The sequence below is a fragment of the Puma concolor genome, chromosome F2 (genome assembly GCF_028749965.1).
Source record: "Puma concolor isolate L17-30 chromosome F2, mPumCon1.1.hap2, whole genome shotgun sequence".
NCBI classification, from domain to species: domain Eukaryota; kingdom Metazoa; phylum Chordata; class Mammalia; order Carnivora; family Felidae; genus Puma; species Puma concolor.
Genome location: NC_141684.1, coordinates 9,641,173 through 9,657,685, shown reverse-complemented (window position 1 = coordinate 9,657,685; position 16,513 = coordinate 9,641,173). Strand labels below are relative to the sequence as shown.

The 16,513-nt window shown below is 50.1% G+C and overlaps 1 protein-coding gene across 1 annotated transcript in view; it reads right to left on the bottom strand.

Moving 5' to 3' along the window:
- Nucleotides 1-16,513, bottom strand: part of KCNQ3 (potassium voltage-gated channel subfamily Q member 3) — a 318,490-nt gene that overhangs the window by 267,418 nt on the left and 34,559 nt on the right. The window lies entirely within an intron of this gene.

Below are 16,513 nucleotides of genomic sequence, written 5' to 3'. Positions count from 1 at the left end.
AACAAAAAGAATGTTTCCCAGGGGGGCCTGGGTGGCTCAGTCATTTGGGCGTCCGACTTCGGCTCAGGTCATGATCTCACAGTTCGTGGGTTCGAGCCCCGCATCGGGCTCTGTGCTGATGGCTCGGAGCCTGGAGCCTGCTTCCGATTCTGTGTCTCCCCCTCTCTCTGCCCCTCCCCTGCTCGTGCCCTGTCTCTCTCTCTCTCTCTCTCTCTCTCTCTCTCAATAATGAATAAATGTTAAAAAAAAAAAAATTAAAAAAAAAAAAAAAAAGAATGTTTCCCAGGCTGGAAAATGAGGAACACACTGGAACACAGAAAAGGTAATACCACGATGTGAGACGCTGGCCCAGACAGACCCTCTCCCCTAGATCTGACTGCAGAATCTCAAACGAAATTTGTCTCTCAAAACAGGGAATGAGGGAGATGTCTGGATTCTGACAACGGGCAGATGCCAGCCCCATTTTGCAGAGGAAGAGTCAGGACGGGCCCAGGTTGACATCATCCTACAGGTGCCTATGACCCATCTTCCGGTAGGACGGTTAGCTCCATAGTCTGGGCTGCACCACCAACAGCAGGAAAGAGGAAGGTCATTAACCTCCACTCAGAGCGGCTGCCTCCCCCACCCAGCTGCCTCTTCAGTGCCTCCGCCATCTGACACCCACAGACAACAAACACCCACCATGTCCAAACCAGGCTCTGGGCTTCCCCTCCAAACTGGGCTCTTGTCAAGGAACGGTACCTCTGTTCAGCCCAGCCAGAGATCCACAGGCAGTCCAGACCCTTCCTCCTTTACCACTTCCACTCCCCGAATGAACCCAGAAAGCTCTGAGCCCCCTTCACTTCTACACCCTGGTCCAACCTACCATCCCCTCCCACCTGCATCACTGAAATGCCCCCCCCCGCTCCCCACCCAGTCAGTTCTCAAAACAACAGCCAAAAGGATCGCGCCACAGGATCCATTTTGCATTTGCATTTATTTTTTAATTATTTTAGTGTTTATTTATTTTGAGAGAGAGAGAGAGAGAGCGCATGTGCAAGGGGGGAGGGGCAGAGAGAGAGAGGGAGGGAGAGAGAGAGAGAGGGAGAACCCCAAGCAGGCTCCCCACGCTGTCAGCCCAGAGCCGGATGTGGGGCTCCATCCCAGGAACCGTGAGATCATCAGCGGAGCAGGAATCCAGAGTCGAGTCAGAGGCTTAACCGACTGAGCCACCCATGCGCCCCTTTGCATTTACATTTGGTCTGATCTCCCCGTCCTGCAGGTCTGCTCCAAACTCACCTCTTCCTTCTCCGCTTCCTCCATGATACCCCAGCTCCTCCGAGTTTCTGGAACACACTGGCGTTCCCACCTCGGGGCTTCGGGACACGGCTCCCTCTGAGAACCAGGTTCTCTGCCACCAGCCGCTGTGCCCACACACCAGCGCTGGGCACGACAGCTCCATCCCAGGGCTGCCTCCTCCCCCCCTCCCTCCGTCTCGCTCGTCTCTGTCTCCAAGCCATCATGCCTCACTGTTCGTTCATTGACTTGTTCGTCTGTAGGTCTCTGCAATAGAATCTCGGCTGCCTGGGAGAGGAAGCGATGGATCTTTAAGCCAAGGTCTGAGGACACAAAGGAACCCAGGGGTAGACGGTGGAGGGACAGAGGGAAGGGAATTCAGGTAGAAGGAACAGCGTGAGCAAACAGCACAGTCATGAAGCAGCACCTGCCGGGAAGGAGCAGGTCTCAGAGGAGGGTGGGAGGGAGACGGGGGCCCAGGAGGCCTCGCCTGCTCACAGTGGGAGCCCCTTCCCCGGACTCACACACTCCATCCACCGCATTGCTAAGATGCCAGCCCCTTCTCCAGGGGCACGGACAGGCCAGGATTCTGATGTGTCCTAAAAAATGGAGTACTGCCATATGCCCCTCTCTGCTGTCTGTGTGGAGCAGGAAAACGTACTGTGTGTGCCCTCAGGGGGCCACCGAAGCTGCCAGGATGGACCAGCTTTACCCTCTGTCCACTTGACTACATGCACGGGCGTTCCAGGACTTTACCCCAATTTCACCGAGTCAGGCCCACTGTCCAGCCACCTCGCTCCTCTCTGGACCCCCAGAGCGTGCAAGGCTTAGCTCCTTCCACCAAATGGGGCTCGCTACTGAACACCCATCAGGAAAGGCAGAGAGGGACGGTGGTTAAGAGCGTGCACTGGAGCCAGACTCTTAGCTTGGGCATTCTATGGCCATGACACATGACCATGAGAGTTAAGTTACCCAACCTCCCCATGACACCACATCCTCAGCTCTAACAAATGCAGTTCAGTAAGGACTCCTGACTGCCAGGGCCGTTGTGAAGGTCAAATGAGGGACTCCCTTCGAGGAAGGCAAATGTATCCCCATTTTACAGCTGAATAAACGTGTTCAGAGAGCTAAGTAACTTACAGAGCCACAGTCTCATTCCAGAGCCCACGTCCTGACCCTCTGAGCCACACGGACCCGTTGCTGGTCCTGGCCTGACCCACCCGGTCCATCCAGCGCTGAGACCCATGCAGACCAGCAGCCCTGAAGGTCACCCGGGGACGTTGAAAAAGCATATTGGACATCAGCTCAGTTAACTAGAACTGTATCTTGAGCACGACCAAAACTAGGTCAAAAGAATTATTTCTGGGATTTAAAAAAAAAAAATCTGCAGGAATATCCTAACTGTGCCTCCCATCATTTGCAGACACATGATCTCAAATGGAGAGCTTGTTATTATTCCTTTTCTTTCCCGCTGTGTCAAATCCCTGTTCCTGACGGCAGTGAGCCCCCGCCCCCACCCCCACCCCCCACCCGCCCCCCCTACCCCAGCTAGCTGGCTCCAGGCCCAGAGAAGTGGAGAGGCAGTCTGGGCTGCTGATTTCCCACCCCCACTCCTGGTTCTACCGTGCATTCCCCAGAGAAGACGTGCCCCCTGCCCCGCACCCTTCCTCCCCATGTTCCACTGCACCCCAGCCCCCACCCCCTCCTGAAGGGTGCCATGTATATGACAACGGAGCCTCATGTCTCCAGGGAGGTGCCTTTGAGCTCAGGCCACCTTCCTCTGTTATTTCATAATCCCCATCCCCACCCTTCACTTCACAAATGAGGAAACTGAGGCCCAGAAAGTAAAACAGATTGTCCCAAGGCCCACAGCCCCTTAGTGGGAGAGCAGAGTAAGTGCCCAGGGCTGGGGGGCACCCGGGCTGGTCATCTTTCAACCCCACCAGCAGAAGGGGCCCTTGAGATACCATGGGTATTTTAGTTTCCTGGGGCTGCTGTAACAGAAGACCACGAACGTGGAGAATGAAAGCAAATAGGTTCATTCATGGGGGCCAGAAGTTCAAAATCAAGATGTTGGCATGGCATGGCCTCGTTCCCTCTGAAGGCTCTAGGGGAGATCCTTCCTTGCCTCTTCCAACTTCTGGTCTCCAGATGTTCCTTGGCTTGTGGCCACGTCCCCCCCCCACTCCCTGCTTTCATCCTTCATGGCCCTTTCTTCCTCCCTCCATGCGTCTCTCCCCTGAAAGTCTCTTATGAAGACACCTGTCATTGGGCTTAGAGCCCACCCAGGTAATCCAGGATGATCACATCTCAAGATCTTTAACTTAATCACATCTGCAAAGACCCTTTTTCCAAATAAGTTCAAATCCACCAGTGGCTGGGGGTTAGGACATATCTTCATGGGACCACCATTCAACCCACTACAATGAACTTGTACTCAGGGACTCCAGGCACCTTTGGAAAGCAGGACTGGTGAGCCCAGCTGTGGGTAAAGACCCTCCGATCCAATTTACATCTGTCCACAAGGCAGAGTAGCACATGGTTCTGCAGAAGGAACCTGCCCTCCAACGGATCCCAGCACACCCTGCCGTACAGTCACCGAAAGTCTCATGACACACAACGTCAGGACAACGAGATCGGCTGACCGCGTGGAAGGCTCGCTGCATCCCGGGCACTGCGCTAAATTGTTCTACGCGCTCTCCTTCGTCCTACGACCTCCATGTAAGGGAAGAAGTATGGAAACTCCATCGCTTGTTAGCTGGGTGATTTCAAACACTTAAGATGATCTGGGCCTCAGTTTCCTCATCTTAAAAACGGTAATAACACAGAGGCGCCTGGGCGGGTCAGTCGGTCAAGCGTCCGACTCTCGATTTCGGCTCAGGTCACGATCTCACAGTTCGTGCTGACGGTGCAGAGCCCGCTTGGGATTCTCTTTCTCTCTCTCTCTCTCTCTCTCTCTCTGCCCCTCCACCCTCCCCCAAAATAGATAAATATTTTTAAAATATTAATTAAATTAAAATATTAATATTTTTATAAATGAAATATTATTTTTATAAATTAAAATGTTATTAAAAATAAAAATATTTATTAATGGTAATGATACGAACTTCCTGGAGAGGTCCTCAGGAAGGTAAAGGGGAAGGCGTAATAAGGGAAACGTCCAGCAACAGGGACACTTCATACATGCTGTCATCCCTGGGCCCTTTATCACCACCATCACTACCCACGTCTTCATTCAGTGTCTGCAGAGGATTTTATGAAACTCAGTGCTACATCTCCCTTCCTAACAGCCGTGACCCCCAACCCTCCATGGGGTGTGAGTAGTAGTTATGTCCTTGGAGATGTGCCATCGAGAGTGTTGCTTCAAGGAGCCCATGGGGGACTCTGTCTGTAAAGGCTCAGCACCCTCCGCAGCATGGGCATGAACTGTTGCATGCACGGTCACGTCCGATGACTCACGCGACGCCTGAAGGTCCACGAATCCCCGTCCCAGCCTGGGCGCTTACTTCGCTCTGATTCTTAGATGATGCCCGCATTCACGTAGGGTGTCTGGGTTTTCCCAACCATCACAACATGACAAACACAAAGAGGAATTAAGAAGGGAATGAACTCCACGATGAAACAGTGCTCAGCTGTGACGAAATATAGAGAGTGACTGACGAGAGCAGGAGATGGGAAGAAACCCATGCTCCCTTTGTGATCCCACCGCAAGCTCTGGGTGGATGGGAGAGGCCTCAGCCTTGAGCGTCCTCAGCCCTGCTTTTCCCAGCTGGGGGGGAAAGGCTCAACATGATGGGCTGCCGTGACACCGGGTGACATTGGGAGGACCTTGCACGGCCCTGATGTCAACTTCCCCTCCCTGTTCTGCTCCTGTGAACAAGGTCCCCGGCCTCTCAGAGGGACCAGGCACAGTGGCTGCCTCAGTTTCCTGCCAACCCAGAGTTATTGGAACAAGCCCATCACGTCGTCCCTCGGGAACTGGGGGCATCCCACCCTCTTGATACGACAAAGCCTGCCCCCTCCTTGGTCATGAGTGCAGCCCCCACGGGGCCCCGTGGGGTGTGTGGTGTCCTTCTCCCTTGGTCTCTGAGCATGTCTGATAATAAAGTACCGTCGATCTCACCTGCCCAGTGTGGGGTTGTGAGCTCAGCTATTCCCAAAGCCCTAGGTCCGGACTCCCCACCTCACCAGCATGGTGATTAAAACTCCAACTGGGTGAGCTTGGCCAAACTCTCTGACTCATGGCTTCCTCACCTTCCAAGGGATGATAAAACCTTCCCTACAAGGGACCGAAACTCAAACGCTAACTGTAAGGGCTTTCTTGCCCCCCTCTAATAAAATAAGCAAAAAATCAAGGACATAAATTACCCCTGGGACCGGACTATCCATTCTGTCTTGCTGCCCAGCTTTCACACATGATCAGCGACACCTGGATTCCAGAGAAAGGATGGATTATTCCTTTTACCTCCAATATCACACGTGTGATGATCCATCACATCAGTGGATAGCGGACCACAGATTGAAACTATAAAGCTATCCGCAGAAGAGCAGGAGGAAAGCCCTGTATACTGCAGGGGCAGTAAAGAGAACTCATCCTGTTCCGCAGAGGCAGAATCGACATGACTCCTGGCATCCCCAGGCCCTGCTGGAGAAGGCTCTGCAAGCAGCAGATCATGACTGATTGGCGATGCTCGTGATTGACTAGTGATGCCTGCCACGGGAACAGCAGTGGGTCAGGCAGGCAGCAGGTTGTTGGCTGAGGTGCCCTCCCTCCCTCAGCAGGAGAAAGACCACCGGCCTGGTTCACTGAGCCCTGGGCTTCTGGTCAGTCCACCCCTCAGGGCCTCAGTCTCTGTATGTATAAACAAAAGGACCCAACTAGGTGATCCCTGGGGTCTCACCTCCTCTTCCTTGTTCTGGCTCCTTTAATCTAATTAATCACATCACGGTGAGAGGCCAGGATGAGGTCAGTGATCTCAGGAAGGGAGAGAAGGAAACCACTCTGACCCCTCTCTTGGGTAATTGTCCTACTTCTTGATGAGCCCTTAAAACCTGACCAGATCTGATTCCAAAGGAAGCCTCTGAAGGAAAGGAATTGCTACAGACCGTATCTGCTGTGTGAACCAGCAAGTCCAAATGTAAGTGCACCCTCGTCCCAGGCAAGACCTGGGAAGTGGGCGGCCGGCCCTTGCTGGGCCCTGTGAGCACTGCCTCCAGAATCACCTTCTGGCTCAGGCAGGAAGAAAAGAGGCAGCAAACCCAAGTCTCCCAGCCCCATGCTCACAGTCCATGGCCTGAAATAGCAGACGAGCACTGGGGAGAAAATGGCCCAGGCCGGGCTCTCTCTTCCCCAAAGAGGCCCAGATCTCTTTTCAATAAAATGGTCTTTAATCGCTGTAAAGATTTTATAACAAGTTCCCCATGGACCAATTCTAGGCAATGCTTCCTAGCCACGATCTATCTCTCAGTCATGCCCACGTCCTCCTGTGCCTCCACCCGGGGATGCTCCCTGGCCTCGATCTGTCTCCCAGTCTCTCCCCGGCTGTGAGCGTCTGCCTCTGTGTCCCCTTTGTCTGTCCTTCTGCAGCCCGGTCTCTCACATCTGTCTCCATCTCTGCATCTCGGCTCTGGGCAGGTCTGTTACCTTGCTGGTGCTTCCTCGTCCTCCTCCTCCTCCAGGCCTCCATGTGGCTCTCCCTCCTCCCCCTCCTCTCTGGGAGCCTCTCCCTTCCTCTAAGGCAGAGACAGTCCCTCTGCTACCTACACGCTCCCTTCATTCTTCAGAGAAGCTCTTCCAGCTCGGAATGCCTGCACAGCGAGGTCCAAAATTCCTTGGAAACATACCCGCTAAGCTACTCTTGCAGAAGGCAACTTATTTACAAAACATTATTGCAATAATTAACACAAACAATTTAAAATAGCAACCACAGCCTCTGGTCCCCGAAAACCAGCACCTAGAAACATGTCAGTGTTCCCTTCTTGCCCACCAACTCACAGAACACACACACACACACACACAGCTTCCTACAGTTCACTAAAAGCGATTAACCCTTAAAATGCTACCAGGCTTGTGATTTCCTTTAATGCATCTTAAAAATGGAAAATACAGGGCGAGATACACCCATCTTAAGTTGAACACGTAAATTTATGTTTTTATAAAAAATATGGAGTGGGTGCCTGGGTGGCTCAGTCAGTTAAGCGTCCCACTCTTGATTTCGGCTCAGGTCACGGTCTCACCGTGCGGTTCATGAGATAGAGCCCTGCACTGGGCTCTGGGCTGATGCGCGAAGTCTGTTTGGGATCCTCCCTCTCCCTCTCTCTTCCCTTCCCCCTCTCACACATGCACGTGCTCTCTCTCTCTCTCAGAATTAAATAAACTTTAAAAAAAATACGGAGCACATATCTTGCCAGGAACATGACTTACGTGCATTTTTTTTAAGTTTATTTATTTATTTTGAGAGAGAGCGAACAAGATTGAGAGGGGCGGAGACAGGGAGAGACAGAATCCCAAGCAGGCTCCGGAATGTCAGCGCAGAGCCCAATGTGGGGCTCAAACCCACGAACCGTGAGATCATGACCGGAGCTGAAACCAAGAGTTGGATGCTTAACAGCATGAGCCACCCAGGCGCCCCTCATATGCATTTTAGAACACCTTTCCCACTGGCACAAAGCTATATTCATTCAGGTAAACAAGCAGATGTTAAGTACTCATTGTGTTCTGGGAACTGACGTTGTGAACAGGAGACCAGCCCTCCCCTATAAAGGTACTTGCACCCTGTGGGAGGAGACAGACCTCCAAATGGAACAGTACTGTATGATGTGATAAAGTCCGTAATAGAAGGGACACCGGACGCAAGTCAGGAGGACCCAGACGGCGACTTCTAAGCTTATTTCTTAAATGATGTGTTAGCCACTTCATGCCCAGAAATAGGGGGGTGACCTTGGCATCTGGAGTAAAGCTTTACATTTTTCAAAACATCGTCTAAGAGCACATCCCTCCAGATCCCTCTGTTTTGATCCTTGCAAGCACAGTGCTGGGCACATGCCGGCCCTCCTTACCGTGCATCAGTGAAAACCAGAGGAGTGGCTGCACGAACAGCTCTGGGAGAGCGGGCATCTCGCCTTATTACCTTTGCAGCCTCAGCACCAAGCCCACGCCGGCTCCCAACAGACTTCCCGAACGTGTGTGTTGAACGAATATCTAGGTGAGGCAGGAAGTGGAGGCATCACATCCTTATTTGACAGATGATGAGACTAAGACAGTAAAGGTAATCCCAAGGCTGCGGTCATCCAGCTAATGAAAAGACCTTCTAAGAAGAGAAGTGTTGTCATCTACCATGAGACTCCATCCACTCGACCCCATATCCTATTCTCTCAAACACTGACTGTTTTCTTATTCCAAAGGACACGTATTTTGAGGTCCACCCTCAAAGGTTGTGTCTCCATGTCGGGTCATGAAACACAAGCAGAAAAAGTCCTAAGAATGGGACTTTTCCAGACACCCTGTCCAGTTCCTCCGCTCACGGCCTTAGATTGGATCTAGAGACAAGTTCTCCCATTCATTCGTTCACTCACTCAGCAAGCAGTTACCGATGCTCTACTCCCTGCCATGACTTGTGCCAAGAACCGAACACAGACAGTAAGGGACGTGCTGTGCCCTGAGCAGCTGACCATCATTCCGAGACGATCTCAACCAGAGGCATTTCTTGCTTCTTTCATGAGCCACTTCTTGGAGATCATGTTCAACGTGTGCTTTGGTTAGAGGTCCACCCGGACCTTCCTTTATAAGCATCATTTGGAGTTAGTTCAACTGAGCCACAGGCTACGCATAAGAATCACCCCCCCCCCAGAAATAACAAACAAAGACCAATCTCAGTCTCCACATCAGAGCAAATAAACCAGAATCTCTGTGTGGAGCAGGATACGGTCACAGAAATTCAAAAGTGAGCAGGCCCCATTAGGAACTGCTGGACTGTGTGTTTCCATAGCATCCTTTCAACGTGCCATGTCGACACGTCACTGAATCGAGCTGAAATTCTTCAGTGCCAGCCCTGGGTCTTCCACCAACCTCCCATGGGACTTTGGGTAGGTCACCCCTCGTCTCTAGACTTGGGGAGTTTGCTTTTGAGTGAAATCAAGGATCCAAATTAGGGGGGTCTGCGGGCCTTTCCAACCGTCACAGTGTGTGTGCCTACAGAAGCTCTAGCTATTGTAGAACCCCCTCCTCCACTCCAGGTGACAAGCACCTGGAGCCTTGAGGACACCAGTGGGGGACTGTCACCACCAGCTCCTCCCTGTATACAGTAAAACCCTCGATAGCAAGTGACTTGTTCTGCGAGTGTTCCGCGAGACAAAGAAACATTTGTAATACATTTTAACTTGATAAACGAGCGATGTCTTGCAACACGAGTAGTATGCGATGCTGAGCGTGACATGATCCCAACTGAGCCAATGGTTCTTCTCTCTCTCCCCCTCTCTCTCTCTCTCACTGTGGGATCGTGGGCGACAGTCTCCCATGCTCGGATGCTCAGTCTCAAGCCATGGTATCTGGCAGACGTCGGTGATTTTTCGGAAGGCTGGAAGGTGCCCACAACTGGCGCTGGTGTATTTTTTTGCCACTTCAAAGCCACTATGGACAGTCCTTCGCTTTTCCAGACAAGAGTGAGCTTAGGAATGCTGGGCTCTAGGTCGGGCTGCCTGCAGATACAGACCCTTTCCTCTGCTGCCTTGTTTCCAGGTACACGAAATACAGTGGATGACAAGAGTTTATCAACACAGTACCGTAGTCAACATCCGTGCAAGCGTATGCAATGGCCCCCATGCAGAAGAAAATTCCACTGAGCCAAAAGATAGCAGTGATTCCAGTAGTGATAGGGAAAATCGTCCTACGCAATAACCCTCCTCTCTCTTGTCTCCCTCACACCAGCCACGACGGTTTTCAAAGGTAAGTGCAGTTCGTTTCTTTATTTTTCTTCATATTTTGTATTTTCTTTACTATTTGGTGCTATATTACCGTGCTGTAATCATCTTGATATGAATAGTTTTGGGTTGTGGAACGAATCATCTGGGTTTCCTTTATTTGCTTTGATAGACAAGTGCTTTGGATTACAAGCACGTTTCTGGAACGAATCATGCTCTCAAACCAAGGTTTTCCTGTCTGCAAAACAATGAGTTTGGGAAAGAAAGTATCTGTTAATCTTGGAGCACTGCTCCGCACGGTAGCAGCGGGAAGAAGGGCTCAGCAGGGGGTGCTCGGCCCTACCAGTTCCTTGAATGTCCCCCCAGTCCTCCCCTGGCCGCCAGCCTTGGGGCTCACACCGCTTCCACTGCCCCTGAGTCCTGAATACACAGCAGAGTGGTGACCCCCTGGCTGAGGCCCCTATGCCTTGCCCACCACTCCTTATGCTCCACCTCCGACCGGCTTGGGCTCTAGAACCTTCTTCCTCAGGCTGCCCCCAGGTAGTGGCACATCCAGATCATCTCAGCCTCCCAGAGGCCGCTCGCATCCCCGGAAACCCAAGTACCGCAGGATTCTTCCGTCCTACGAGCCCTGAGAGAGTCATGTCCTGACCACGTACATGGACTGGGAGAGGCTCCCACATCTACTGCTGCTCACGCGAGAATCACATCCTCCCAGAATCTGAAGGGACTGGGGACGATATGGTCAGTCATCTACGTCCAGGGTCTCCATCCTGCTACCACAGTCCTGCCAAATGCTCATCCAAGTTCTGTCTCCTCGGTCAGGGGAGCGACCCGTCCTGGCCAGCTCTGATCTCTGGGGAGTCCACAGACCCCGTGCATCGCCTGGTCTGGTTCCCCTTGGAGCCCACCGTGGACATATCTCACCAAGACAGATGTTCTCCCACGGGACCCAGCCTCTTCTGTCTCCCAGGACGATGGAGGCTGCTTCACCTCAGAGAGGCCTAATCAGACATGAGGACGGAGGTGTGTTGGCTGTTGTCCTTACGGGCGGCTCCACGGTCCCCAGAGTGGGAGGAGAGGGAATAAGGCTGGCTTTCAGGGCGCCTCCACGGATGCCTCATCTTTGTGGCCCTATTGGGACATATCTGCATCATTCTTGCTGGGGCCAGACAGCGGCCTGGGGAGCACCCCGCCTCACATAGAGATCATCATGTTCTCTCAACCCTGTCCATCTGTGGCTCTTTAAGCAGAGCCAGAGGCCTGGACTCACATCTCCTGGCTGTTCCTCACTCATTGTGCAACCTTGGGCAAGTGACTTTGTGTCTCCAGACATCAGTCTCACTTTCCCTAAAGCGAGTTTAACAAAATCTGCTTCCACAGGGTTGCCGTGAGGAACCATGGAGAACCATAGGCAAAACACTTATTGATTTCACTTAACTCAACCTGATCCATGCCCAAAGATTTCCTGTTAATGCTCTATCGACCCAAAATGGAAATTCATGTTCCCAAGGGACCATATGTTCTTTATCTTTACGTCGGCAGCACCTGAGACAAGACGGACACTGGGCAGGCCCTCAGTGAATGTTAGCAGAGTGAGCTGGAATTGAATTAATTGGGGTTGGGGTAAGAATCCATGGCAACCCAGCTTTCCAGTGGTAGAGATGTGACCAGCTAAGACATCTAGGGCCGAGAGCAATGAACGAACATGGCAAAACCCGAGACATAACAAAGCGGCAGTCTGTCGAAACACTGCACATTGTTTTCAAGTCCAGAGTTTAAATCAATCAAGAATTTATTCAAATGCATTAAAGTCAAACACTACAACTAGGTTGAAAGGCATCCTCAATTTCCTACATTGTAATGTTATTCCAATTATGTCTTTGCCAGACTCCTGACTGGTCTCCTACCTCCAGGGACTTGCCCCTCCGTTCCATATTGGGCACTAAAGTTAGGGTGATCCCCTTCTAATGTAAATCCAATCACTCACTCAACTGCTTAAATCACTCACTCATCCCCTTTTCTCCATCTGTAATCTAACCACTGCCCCTATCTTTCCCTCCCTGTCCTCCATACCAGACATACTGCCCTGAGTCACAATTTACTGTAGTTGCTCATTTAAATGCCTGTCTTCCCCACTAGACCCAAAGCTTCAGGAGGGCATGAATTAGTGTCCCTCTTGCTTGATCCCCAGTGGCTGTCATGGTGCCGGGCACAGGTAGAGCACTCAAGGACTCTTTCTTGAACTGATGGCCCCGTTCTCGCTGAGAATAATCTGCCTTCCCCTTGAAAAGAAGAAAACACCCAAACAGGTACAGCAACTGCATGACCCCAGATTCTGGGTGAGATAAAACATTAGTCTTTTCTCCACGGTGGAAGAAGAGTCCCCATTCGGGGTTCCTTTGGCTTTTCCAGCGTCCAGAGTCCATGGGAGAAGAATCTGAGCAGGCATCCTGAACTCTCCGTGAATGGGATGTCAAAAAAGCCGGCACCATTCATATGGATCCCCAACCCCTCCTGGCTCCCAATTCAATGAAAAGTTCCCCTGGCCACCCATTTGTGGAAAAGAACGCCCCATCGACATGTGCCCTAGTTCTAACTCAACAGAAACAGCTTAATCCTCCTTCATGTCCTTTGGGTCAGCTTTCTTTTCAAGTCAGCAAGAGTGATCTGACCACAGAGACAGCATTCTAATTTTCTGAAAATTACCAGAACTTAAGATAGATGCACATGGAAGGGCAGGATTCTGCCTTTCTGGAAGTTTCTGGAAGCGGAGGGAAGCTGATCAAAGTTTGTTGAATTGCCTTATTTTTGTTAGTACATACTGAACAAAGCAAACTAACATCTGCACAGTATCTCAAAGTTGCCAAATTGTGTTCGATCTTTCCATCCCCCTTTTTCTGCTCTATTTTTCTCCATAGTTCTTTTTTTTTTTTTTCAAAATTAGTTAATATCTTTATGGAGGTATAATGGACGTGCCATAGTTCTTATCTACGGCATGCTTCTTTATAATATATTTAACATACTATACAGGTTTTTTAGCTGTTGCATCTATCAGCCACCTCTCCATCTAGAAAGCTCATTCCATGAAGGCAAAGGTTATTTTCCTTTTCTGCTCACTCATATATTCTAAGCACCTAGAACAGAACCTGCACCTAGTAGATGTTGGATAAATATTGCCGAAGAACCAATCTGCTCATGCGGTTACCACAACCTTCAAGGGTGGATTTTTGTAACCCCGTTATGTCAAAGAGAAAATTAAGGCCTAGAGAAGCTATATTGTACTTTGAGATTATCCAGGGATCTTTCAAACTAAAATGTGGCTTACTATTAATCAACCGAGATTTTTTTTTTTTAAGTCAAACTGAAATAATATGAATGCAGGAAAGTTCTAGAAGCCAATTCATGTAAGATGAGGATCCTTGTGGGGGCAATACTTTGACGGGAAGGACTGCGCATGCATGGACGAGACCAAACAATGCCCAGTATCGATGTAAGCTGCTGGAAGAGGCGAAGGGAAAGCGAAACACTGCGCCATGGGAACAGAGGAGGCTTCAGAAAAGAGGGGACCAGGAGCCAGCCGGAAGCCCCTGGAGTCTAGAGAAGGGTCAATCCCACTTGGAATCTATATGAACCTCTTTCTGCAAGCTTTTCTAGGTCTACAAAGTTTCTGGCCCCAAAGCTGAGTTCTCAGAACCTCCGGCCTGACGTGAATGGGATTCATTCTTCCCATAAATATTTACTGATCACACACTGGTACCAGAGGTACAGTCCCCATGCTGGGGGACACACGTGGGGCCTGGTGGAGAACACAGGCCCATGAGCCCATAGTTACGAGGGTGTGAGAAGCCCCAGGAGCCACGCACAGGGCATTCCGGACCACCGACCCAATGCTTCCACTGGTAATTATGATGTCATTTCTTTGATTTGATCTGATTTGATGTATTTCATTGTGAGCGTTAATCGATTCTTTAATTTGTCAGTGTGTTAACATTTTCGGCACAGAATAGACGCTCGAACGTTCTAGGAAATGAAACTGAATGAACAAATGAACGCAGACACAGGTAGGATGGGGCTCTTCAGATGATGGAAGAGAGGCTCAGGGTCACCACCGTGTCAGGTGACTTTAATCCTCACAAATAAGGCAGAGGCAGCCATGACTCTCCTTACAGAGGAAGTGCTAAAGCTCGGGGAGCTTAGGTGACCACTGCACAAGGACAGGAACTGGGCGGGACGCCGGCCCAAGTTGACGCAACCTCAGCCCCCACCCCCCGCAGGCTACCTTCAGCTCCTTCTGTCTTCACAGCAACTCTGGGGAAACTTCTGTTATCCTTGCTTTATCAATAAGGGACTTGACAGCAACATGCCCCAAATCAAACTGGACCCAAACCCAGACTGAGTAACGAACAGGAGCCCAAGGCAGTAGAGGGAAGCAAGTAGAGACAATGTTTTCAAGGAAAGTTCCCCAGGCTCCGTCCAGCCCCCAAGCCCTCAGCTTTTTCTCACCACTGGCCTGATAGTCAATTCTGATGTCCCCACCAGTTGGTTCCTGTAAAAGGGGCAGGGTCAACACTTATTAAATGGCTTTTTTAAAAGGCAATTCATAATCATCATATATTTATGCCACAAAATTTCTTTGCCTTCATTCCACCCAATGCATGAATTGTGTTTTATAATATAAGTTTTCACATACGATGCACTCTATCAACAAAATGCCAAATAACACAACCTTTCTTGAGTCTATGTAGTTGTTAGATAGTTTTTTTTTAATTTTTTTAACGCTTTTTCATTCTTGAGAGACAGAGAAACAGAGCATTAGTGGGGGAGAGGCAGAGACAGAGAGGGAGACACAGAATCCGAGGCAGGCTCCAGGCTCCGAGCTGTGAGCACAGAGCCTGATGCAAGGCTTGAACTGTAAGATCATGACCTGAGCCGAAGTCGGATGCTTAACCGACCGCGCCACCCAGGCGCCCTTGATAGTTTTTAATTAAGTGTAATTTGGAGACACCTCACTCTGCTGAGCGTGCCTGAGGCAGCAGCAAGTGGAATTATCAATAAAATTCTTTAGAGCAATCCTTAGATTTGCAATCGAGCTCTGATTTTCACATTACCACATTCAAACACCGGAAGGGGTCACAGAAGATAAACTGTGACTACAGATGACATTGTGAGATATTTTAACTCGATCGACAGGTCACCGTCCAGTAAGACAAATTTTCAGCATTTCCTAAACAGTATTAGATCTACGCGGGATACCCTCAGTTCTGTTTTCAAATCTGCTTTCCAGCGTACGATGGGAAAAAAACAAAAACACAAAACCCTGAAAACAGCAGTAGGTCGCCACCCTTGTGCAAATCTCTCTTCAGACAATATCACGCCCTGATTTATAACAAACCGAAGTGCAGCCTCTACAGAAATAAGTGTGGGAGTTATTTGCACACGAACCTTCTTTGAGCCAGGCCAACATTTTTGTCTCCTTGGTTCTGTTTCCTTATAATTTACTCGGTCGGAATGTCATTTTTGTTGTGTATTCCAGACTCAGTTTTGATTTTGTTTCTCTCAACTTCTAAACGCAATCTCAAACCTTTTAAAAGTAAAACAGCCAAACGTAGATTTTTTTTTTTTTTTTTGTATTACACGGTTAAGATGAATTGGGAACTGAAAGTTCACACCACACTTCTGTGTCCAGCACAAATTTAAAATGGATTTTACATTCTGCTCAACATGGCTTTTAAAATTTTCAGTATCATCAGGTTCCCCCATAGGGCCTGACACAGACCGGGGCCGGAGGAAAACACCTTCTGAGTCAGAAGGAAAGATTTCCAGCCTCCCCTACTGCTAACCGTCACCACGGGTAGATCTGGTGCCTTAAAACACTGCACCAGAGCATTGTGAAGACGGATGATGCATGGATATTACTACACCCATTTTAAAGATGGAGAAGTGAGGCCCAAGGAGATGAGTGATTGGCCAGAGTCTCCTGGCAGTTCTTACCCAGAAGCTTCCTCCATTAAGGCCCTGGTTGCCCCTGTCTCAATCCCCAGCGCCTGTGAGCATTGACGTTCCGAGACAAAGGGGAATCAAGGTGGCTAATCATCTGACCTTCCGACGAGGACGTTATCCTGAGTTACCTAAGGGGACCCAAGGTAATCACAAGGGTCCCCTAAAGTGGAAGAAGGACGGGAGAAAAGAGACAGGAAGAAGCCCCTGTTGCCGGCTTTAAAGGTGGCGTAAGAGACTGCAGGTGGCCTCTGGAAGCTGGAGAGAGCAAGGAAACAGGTTCTTCTTCCGGAAGGCACGCAGCCCTGCCAACGGCTTG